The following is a 7,496-nucleotide window of genomic DNA, read 5'->3' on the forward strand; positions in this document are numbered from 1 at the left end:
TAACACAGAGATTTCAACTCTATGCTTGGAAGAAAAGAAAAAGGACATGAGGAGTGGCAAGGAAAAGACATAAATATACTAAGACAGGATAAACACATACATCAAGTAATAATGATAATTATGATTCATTTTCTAGCCTTGGAGCATATGGAGAGTGACCATAACATGTATCCATTCCCACATTTGGTCTTAGACCCTACACTAAGAGAAGCTCACTGATCTGAAAGGCAGGCATGTGTACAAACAACAAAGGTGCATATTACACTAACTTAAATTATTGTTATTGCTTTGGTACCCAGGTGTTTCTAACAAAGCCAGATACCCCATCTCAACCAAAGAATTGCCAATTTATAGTGATTCTGCAAGAAAACCTCTCTGGCTTTGGGCTGAGAAGAAAATGTCCATATTGGTCTTCAAGGTGATTCACTCTTCAAGAACCTTCAAGTGTGTCTTGGTTTTCTGATGTGCTACAGGGTGGGTAATTTACAAACAAAAGGGTTGGTTATTTCATGCTTCCAGGTGTTTGAGGATACTGAAGGGATGGTGCTGGCCTCTGGTGAGGGTCATCCTGGTGCTTATCTTGGCAGAAGCCACGGTCAAGAGAGACATATATACATAGAGACAGACATGGAGAGATAAAGAAAGAGACAGACCCATTCATTGATAACTTATGAATCCATTGACCATGAATGGCTGATGGCTCTGCCTAAAACCACTCCAAAAGGCCCCACCCTTCAACTTTGCTGCACTGGGAAACAAATTTCCACCCCTTGGAATCTGGGGGCACATTCAGTCCCCAGCTTGCATTCAAAATATGTGTGATTTCCTACCCTATGTGGCTTAAGGAATGTCACACCTCTTACACATGCCTTTTGGTGTGTGTGTGTGTGGGGGGGGGCAGTCTCTGTTGTAATGCAGGGGTATTCATGAAGAACTATGAAGAAGCTAGTGAGCTCATTATGCTAAGTCAGCTTCTGAGACTCTCTGTGTGGAAGGTGTTGGCAGTTACACAAATAAACTGGCTTGTGCTGGGGGCCCTCTAGGAGCCAGGTACTATGGGAAACATCTCAGCTGTATTCTTTTCCTTTTCACAGCAATCTCATAATTCCTTCAACAGTTCATTTATTTTACTGCCCACCTACTACATGCCAGAAATTCTCCTGGGCTCCAGGGAGATACCAGCAAACAAAATAAAAAGGTTCTGCTCTCACGAGGCTGAGTTTTCATGAGGGAGAGAGATGACAGACAGGTACACATGATGCCAGCTGATGATAAGCCCTGGGGATAAAAATAAAGCACGATGAGGGAATAGAGACAGCCAGAGGAAAAGGCAGGGGCTGTTTAAACAGGGTGGCCAGGAAAGTCTCTCTAGTGAGGCCAAAGAAACCAGGGGTTGAGTCTTTTGCCTAGGGACAGTACCTTTTATGCTAGGAAAACCGACCTTTCCAAATTCTTCTGTTTAATAAGAGAGGATGGTTCTACTACATCCCAACACACCATTTGTATCACAGTATAAAACGATGTGACTAAAGGAGGTCATGCAAATCTTGACTACTACAAGCATTGACTGTCTCTTGCTTTGCCTAGATGGTGCCTCACTGACTCAGTTTCTCTTCCTGTACTGGATCAATGGAGGGATGGCTACATTGGGGGGTTGTAATGCAAAAAGCTGTAATTTGTCTTCTGTTTTTGTTCCCTTCCTTTATCTTGCCCTTGAGACTCAAGCCATGAGAAAAGATACAATGGAGCACGGTTTTCATGCAGCATTCCTGGGAGAATCCCTTACGGCTCTAAGGTTTGCGACAAAGACGTTGATGGTCAGAGCTCTGGGATGTGAATGTTGGCTTTCATCAAGGCAACAGTGACGGTGCTTGTATGGTAGCTCTTAGAAAGTGAGTTTCTTAATGGATTAAAGCCATGGTTCTTGAGAATAGTAAATGCAGATATTCTAGGACTGGGTGTAGGTCAGTGAGAGAGCACTTCACCAGCATGTGCTAAACCCTGGGCTCCAGTCCCAGTACTGAAAAATAAGCTCTACATCACCTAAAGAAAGCAAAACTACAAGTCTAAGTGTCATATAAGAGTATGACTCACCAGGCAGTGGTGGCGCACACCTTTAATTCCAGCACTCAGGAGGCAGAGGCAGGTGGATCTCTGTGAGTTCGAGGCCAGCCTGGGCTACAGAGTATATTCCAAGACAGGCTCCAAAGCTACACAGAGAAACCCTGTCTCAAAAAACCAAAAAAAAAAAAAAAAAAAAAAAAAAAAAGAATATGACTCTGGGGCTAAACCCATGGTTTGGCAGTTAAGAGCACTTGCTGTTTTTGTGGAGGACCAGAACTTAGTTCTAAGATTGCAAATCAAGTTACTCACAACTGCCTGTAACTCCAGGAGATCTTATACCTTCTTCTGGCTTCTACAGATAAACACATACACACACAGAGGTACCCACATATGCATAAATAAAAATAAGATAAACCTTAAAAAATTCTGACCTCAAATTTGAGGTTCCTCAAAAAGTTCATCCTGGAGATAAACCACTTCAAGTTTGGAAAAATAAATGGTATGTAGAAGTGTTCTGCTAAGCAAAAATGCTCATAGATCCAAGAACTGTTCAGAAACTCTTATCAAAGATTTGGAGAGATCTTCTTTCCTCTGGAACTCAGCTGTCATCCCAGGTGTAGACAGACCTATGGTTTATCTAGTTCTTCAGTGCCTTCCAGTAATTTCTACTAGCCCATCTCCATGCCTTTGTGACTCCCCACTGACTGGAGAACCACTCTGTACTAGGGACCCCACAGCCACTGTACTTGTTTGAGAGTCAGGTAGGCTACCTGGGCTCTCCTTCCCCATCCTGGTCTCTCTAGGGTACTCCTGGATCCAACTGTTGGGTGATGTCACATGGGGAGACTGCTAGCTGACTGTATATCTCTCTCTTTTCCTGTTGTACACAATTTATGTGGAAGGTTGTATTTTCACATGAAGATTAGTTCTTGCCTTTTTTTTTTTTTTTTTGAAAAGTTACTACTTTGAAACAAAATGAAAACTGGGAGAGGAAGAGTCTCTTCCACTTACACATTTCAGACAATGTCTGTTTCCATACTAATTAAATTAGAAGTCTTATTCATAAAGTGCATAATTAGAGGAAAGAATAAGATTAAAAGCTAGATTTGAGGTCTAATCTACAGTTCACAGGAAGACCATTTCCTCAAGATTCACTGTTGCTGTCTGGCTAAAAGAAGGAATAGTCAGAGTTTATCCATAGATGGCTATGTGGTTGGGGAGTAGGTAAGAGCATGAAATACACACAGGTACTCATTTACAGACAAGAAGGACCTTTCTGTCTTCAAGTCTAATTTAGCAGGCAATTCTTTCTTCTCTCTCTCTCTCTCTCTCTCTCTCTCTCTCTCTCTCTCTCTCTCTCTCTCTCTCTCACACACACACACACACACACACACACACACAAGTCCTGTGTACTTTTCCTTTTTCTTTCAGAAATGGCACTCATGGCTTTTTTTGCACTTACATGGGCAACCAATCAGGGATATGAGTTTCTCACCAGGTGAGTTAGGTTGTGTGACAAAGCTATCTTCTGTGGAGTAAGAGAAATAGCAGAGACCCACTGCCATCTCCTTAAATGCAAATTCTTTCCTCTGCACCCATTACCTGGGATCTAGGTGCATCCCATGAGCTCCCTGTCCATCATAGACAGGGCCACAAAATGACTTGACATTTCATCTGTTTAAAATAAAACTAAGGAAGGCTGAAAAGATGGCCTAGAGGTTAGGAGTAGTGGCTGGCTCTTCCAGAGGACCTGGGTTCAATTACCAGCACCTACATGGCAGCTCACAACTGTCTATAGCTCCATTCTAGGGGATCTGGCTCCCTCACACAGACATACCTGCAGGCAAAACACCAATGCACATAAAAAATAATAAATAAATTATTAAAAAAATAAAACAGATGTATCTGTTTAAAAAGTTATATCCATGGATTTTAACTAATAGGCTAGTTAATAAACTTTTTGAAGAAAAAAATACCATTCATGGTATGGTGGGGACTTTTATGTTTTAAGTTATCTGGAATACAGGAGTACTGACTATCTGGCAAAAGTCTTTGTGTGCTCATGAGAGTCCTTCTTGAAGAGATTTGTATTTCACCCCATGACACTGGGTAAAGCACATGACATGACCCTCCCCATTGTTGGTGGCCATCAGCCAATCCTAAGCACCCAAATACAAAGCTATGTGTTTTCATCTTTTTGAATCACTGTGAAGTCCTACTTCTAAAGCCTGGACATTTAATCTCATAATTTTGTTGGTAAAATAAGCCAGTTTCATAACGAATGTATATAGAGAGCAAGTCAACTTAAGCCCCAAAGCATCCAAAGGTCTTCAATATACAAGGGCCCTTTGGTCAACTTTTTACTTTCCACAAGCTAGTAGTTTTATAGAGCTTGTTTCTTCTTCCTCCACTGGAATCTTTTAGATTTTATTTGTTCAAAGCAAAAGAACTCTTATGAACAAGAAAAATCTATAACATATTGAGATATTATCAACAACTGGGCATTTGGGAAAAAATAGGAACTAAAGATACATCTGAAATCTTGATATTGATTAGCATCTCTCTTTTATCTGTAACATCCTAGCTGGAATTGCATCCCAACAACTGATGGCTGAAAAGTGACTCCAGACAAGATATTGGTTAACCACACCCTGGAGTACAAGTTGAAATGCTGTAATTGGGGGGGGGGGGAGGAGGTAACTCTATTTGCTGCTTGGAAGTGGACACTTTGGCTGACAGTCACACAGCATTGGCAGAGAAGTTCCATGAACAATAGCCATGGACTCTATTTTAGAAATAATGGGGAGTGGTCTTGGATAGACCAAGACAATAGATGCTCACTACTGCATTGATTTCCATAGGGTAGATCATGACAATAGTTATTCACCACTACAGTGGTTTCTGCAGGGGAATTCCCTCCAGCTCTCCTTGGGAAAATGTATTTTCTGAATCTCAGTCTGTGAAAAATGAACTTCAGTGTTACTTGGATTCTAACGGCTCCTTCGGGGGAGGGGTTGAGAAGGTGTGTTGTCAATGGCTTAGACACCAGGAGTCCAATGAAAGCAAATAATGAACTCCTTAATTCAATAACAGGGAAGGCCTTATATAACCTTCCTCCCAGAGTCCAGTCTGTGTGGTTGTCCCTCATTGGCTGGGCACAATTAGGAACTCTGACATCACATCAACTGTTGCTAGGTCCTCAGGCAGTCTCAGCATGATCAGGAACTCTGCCATTGACTAGGAACTCTGACAGCTCCTGTTGCTAGGCCCTCAGTCAGACTCCAGGTTGGCTTTTAAGGAGTACATTATGTGCATGCCTTGGCTACTGGTCTGAGCCAATTTCCTCAACCCTATGGGCCTGTCCTACTACATAAACAATAGATGCCCACTACTACATTGGTTTCTATAGGGTAGATGGTGACAATAGATATTCAACCACTGCAACGGTTTCTCCAAGGGAATTCCCTCCAGAATTTTCCCTCTTGAGAAAATGTATTTTCTGAATCTCAGTCTGAGAAAAACGAACTTCAGAAATTAGAAAAACGGGAGAAAGCACTTCAACCCCCCCCCCCCAAATGAGACTGAGATGGGCATTCACCATAGAGATGTACTCTGCTGTGGAATGATCCTTCTGTACACTGTGGAGATGTGTTGCTCTCCTTGTTAATAAAAAGCTGACTGATCAATGGCTAGGCCGGATTTTGGGGGCCAGAGAGTTTGCTGGGGGAAAGAAGGGCAGAGTCAGAGGAGACACCATGAGACATAGAACGAGCAGGATGGGAGGTACATACATGGGGTAAATGAGCCTTGGGGAGCACACAGATTAATTTAAAAAAAAGAGGTTAACTTAAGTTATAAGAGCTAGCTAAAGACAAGCCTAAGCTATGGGCTGAGCATTTTTAATTTATTAAGTCTCTGTGTGGCTATTTGGGGGTGGCCCAGTGGGACAGAAAACTCTGTCTACATTGTTCCTCAGGGCAATCCAGTGCTTCATGAAGAAGGCATCAGGAAGAGCAGACAGGAAGAACGCAAGGCTAAAGGCTACCTTCCCAGGTACTGAACAGGAGTGTGGAAGAGAGATGTGGGGCTCACAGTCTCATCTGTCTTGATTGCAACAGTGGCCCTGTCAAAAATACATGTTCAGGCCCAGTTCATAAGTGTTTGCTATTCACCATGACCTGAGTTCAGATACCCAAGGGGAAAAAAACAACCAAATAAGAACTGGCCACATATTTGCAATAGTAGTGCTTGGGGCTGTGATTTGTGCAGAGACAGGTAGATCTCTGGAGCTCATTGGCTAGCCAGGCTAGCTTAATGGGTGAGTTCCAGGCTCAGTGAAATACATTGCCTCAGAAAATAAGATGGAGAGAAACTCAGGAAGACCAGCCTCCACATGCAGATGCAGATGTATGTATTCCCTCCATAAAATCACAAACACACACATATGCATGCACTGCATACATGTTCCTGGGCCAATGTGCTGCCATCAGTGACTTCTTACAAATAAAGCAAGTGTCATGGCTTTTCACATAGCATCCCCTCTTTAAGCCTATGAATGGTGTTCTAAGTAGCAAGTTTTCAAAGGCAAAACATGTTTTTCAATTGGAAACTTCTTACACATCGTTCTCTGTGGGGCTCTTTAGTCCTCCTAGAAGATTAGAATGCTACATTATTGAAAAACCACCTAATAATGTCTGCACATATTTCCTATGGTTTATAAATTCAGTCAAGGCTACCCTACAGCTCTTTGTAAATATTACTAGCCTTGTATAGCTTATTAAATAATTTTACTATCTTTCTACAGAGAAATCAAGTGGAAGAATGTGGGAAGCACTTTAATAACAATTTATGATTTTGGGTTTTGCCATGAATTCTGATTTTTATTCCAAGTCCCTAACATTAATAATTATCTGGTGTTTGAAGGCTAGTTTCGCCAATGAAGGGAAAGAGTTATTGTTAGAGAGCCAAGGAAGAAAACAAAGAGGAGAGCGGGGCAGATGTCCCCGAGAGGGAGAGAGAGAGAGAGAGAGAGAGAGAGAGAGAGAGAGAGAGAGAGAGAGAGAGAGAGAGAGAGAGAGAGTTGCAAAGCACCTTCCAGTCTTCAACTGCCAGCAGAGGAAAATCTCAACCCGGAAACCCCTGGAGAAGAGCTGCCCTGACTCTCCAGCAGGGAGGAGTGAGGGAGAGACAGAGACCAGGTATGTGCGATGGGGAAGATGGTGGGCAGGCAGGAAGGAAGCAGAAATAAACCCTCTTCAGAGGGTCGAGGAAACTTAGACATTTTTCTCTTTGGAGTGTTGAAAGTAAATATTTGTCCCACTAATGCCATTTGGGAAGGTCAATCTTGGATCCGTGTTAACTAGAGAAGGAGAAATTTCCATGAGGGGAGCATATACTGGCTCAAGGTGCCTCATGAGGTAGTGGACCCCTTC

This window comes from Peromyscus leucopus, chromosome 3 (assembly GCF_004664715.2).
Source record: "Peromyscus leucopus breed LL Stock chromosome 3, UCI_PerLeu_2.1, whole genome shotgun sequence".
Lineage (NCBI taxonomy): Eukaryota > Metazoa > Chordata > Mammalia > Rodentia > Cricetidae > Peromyscus > Peromyscus leucopus.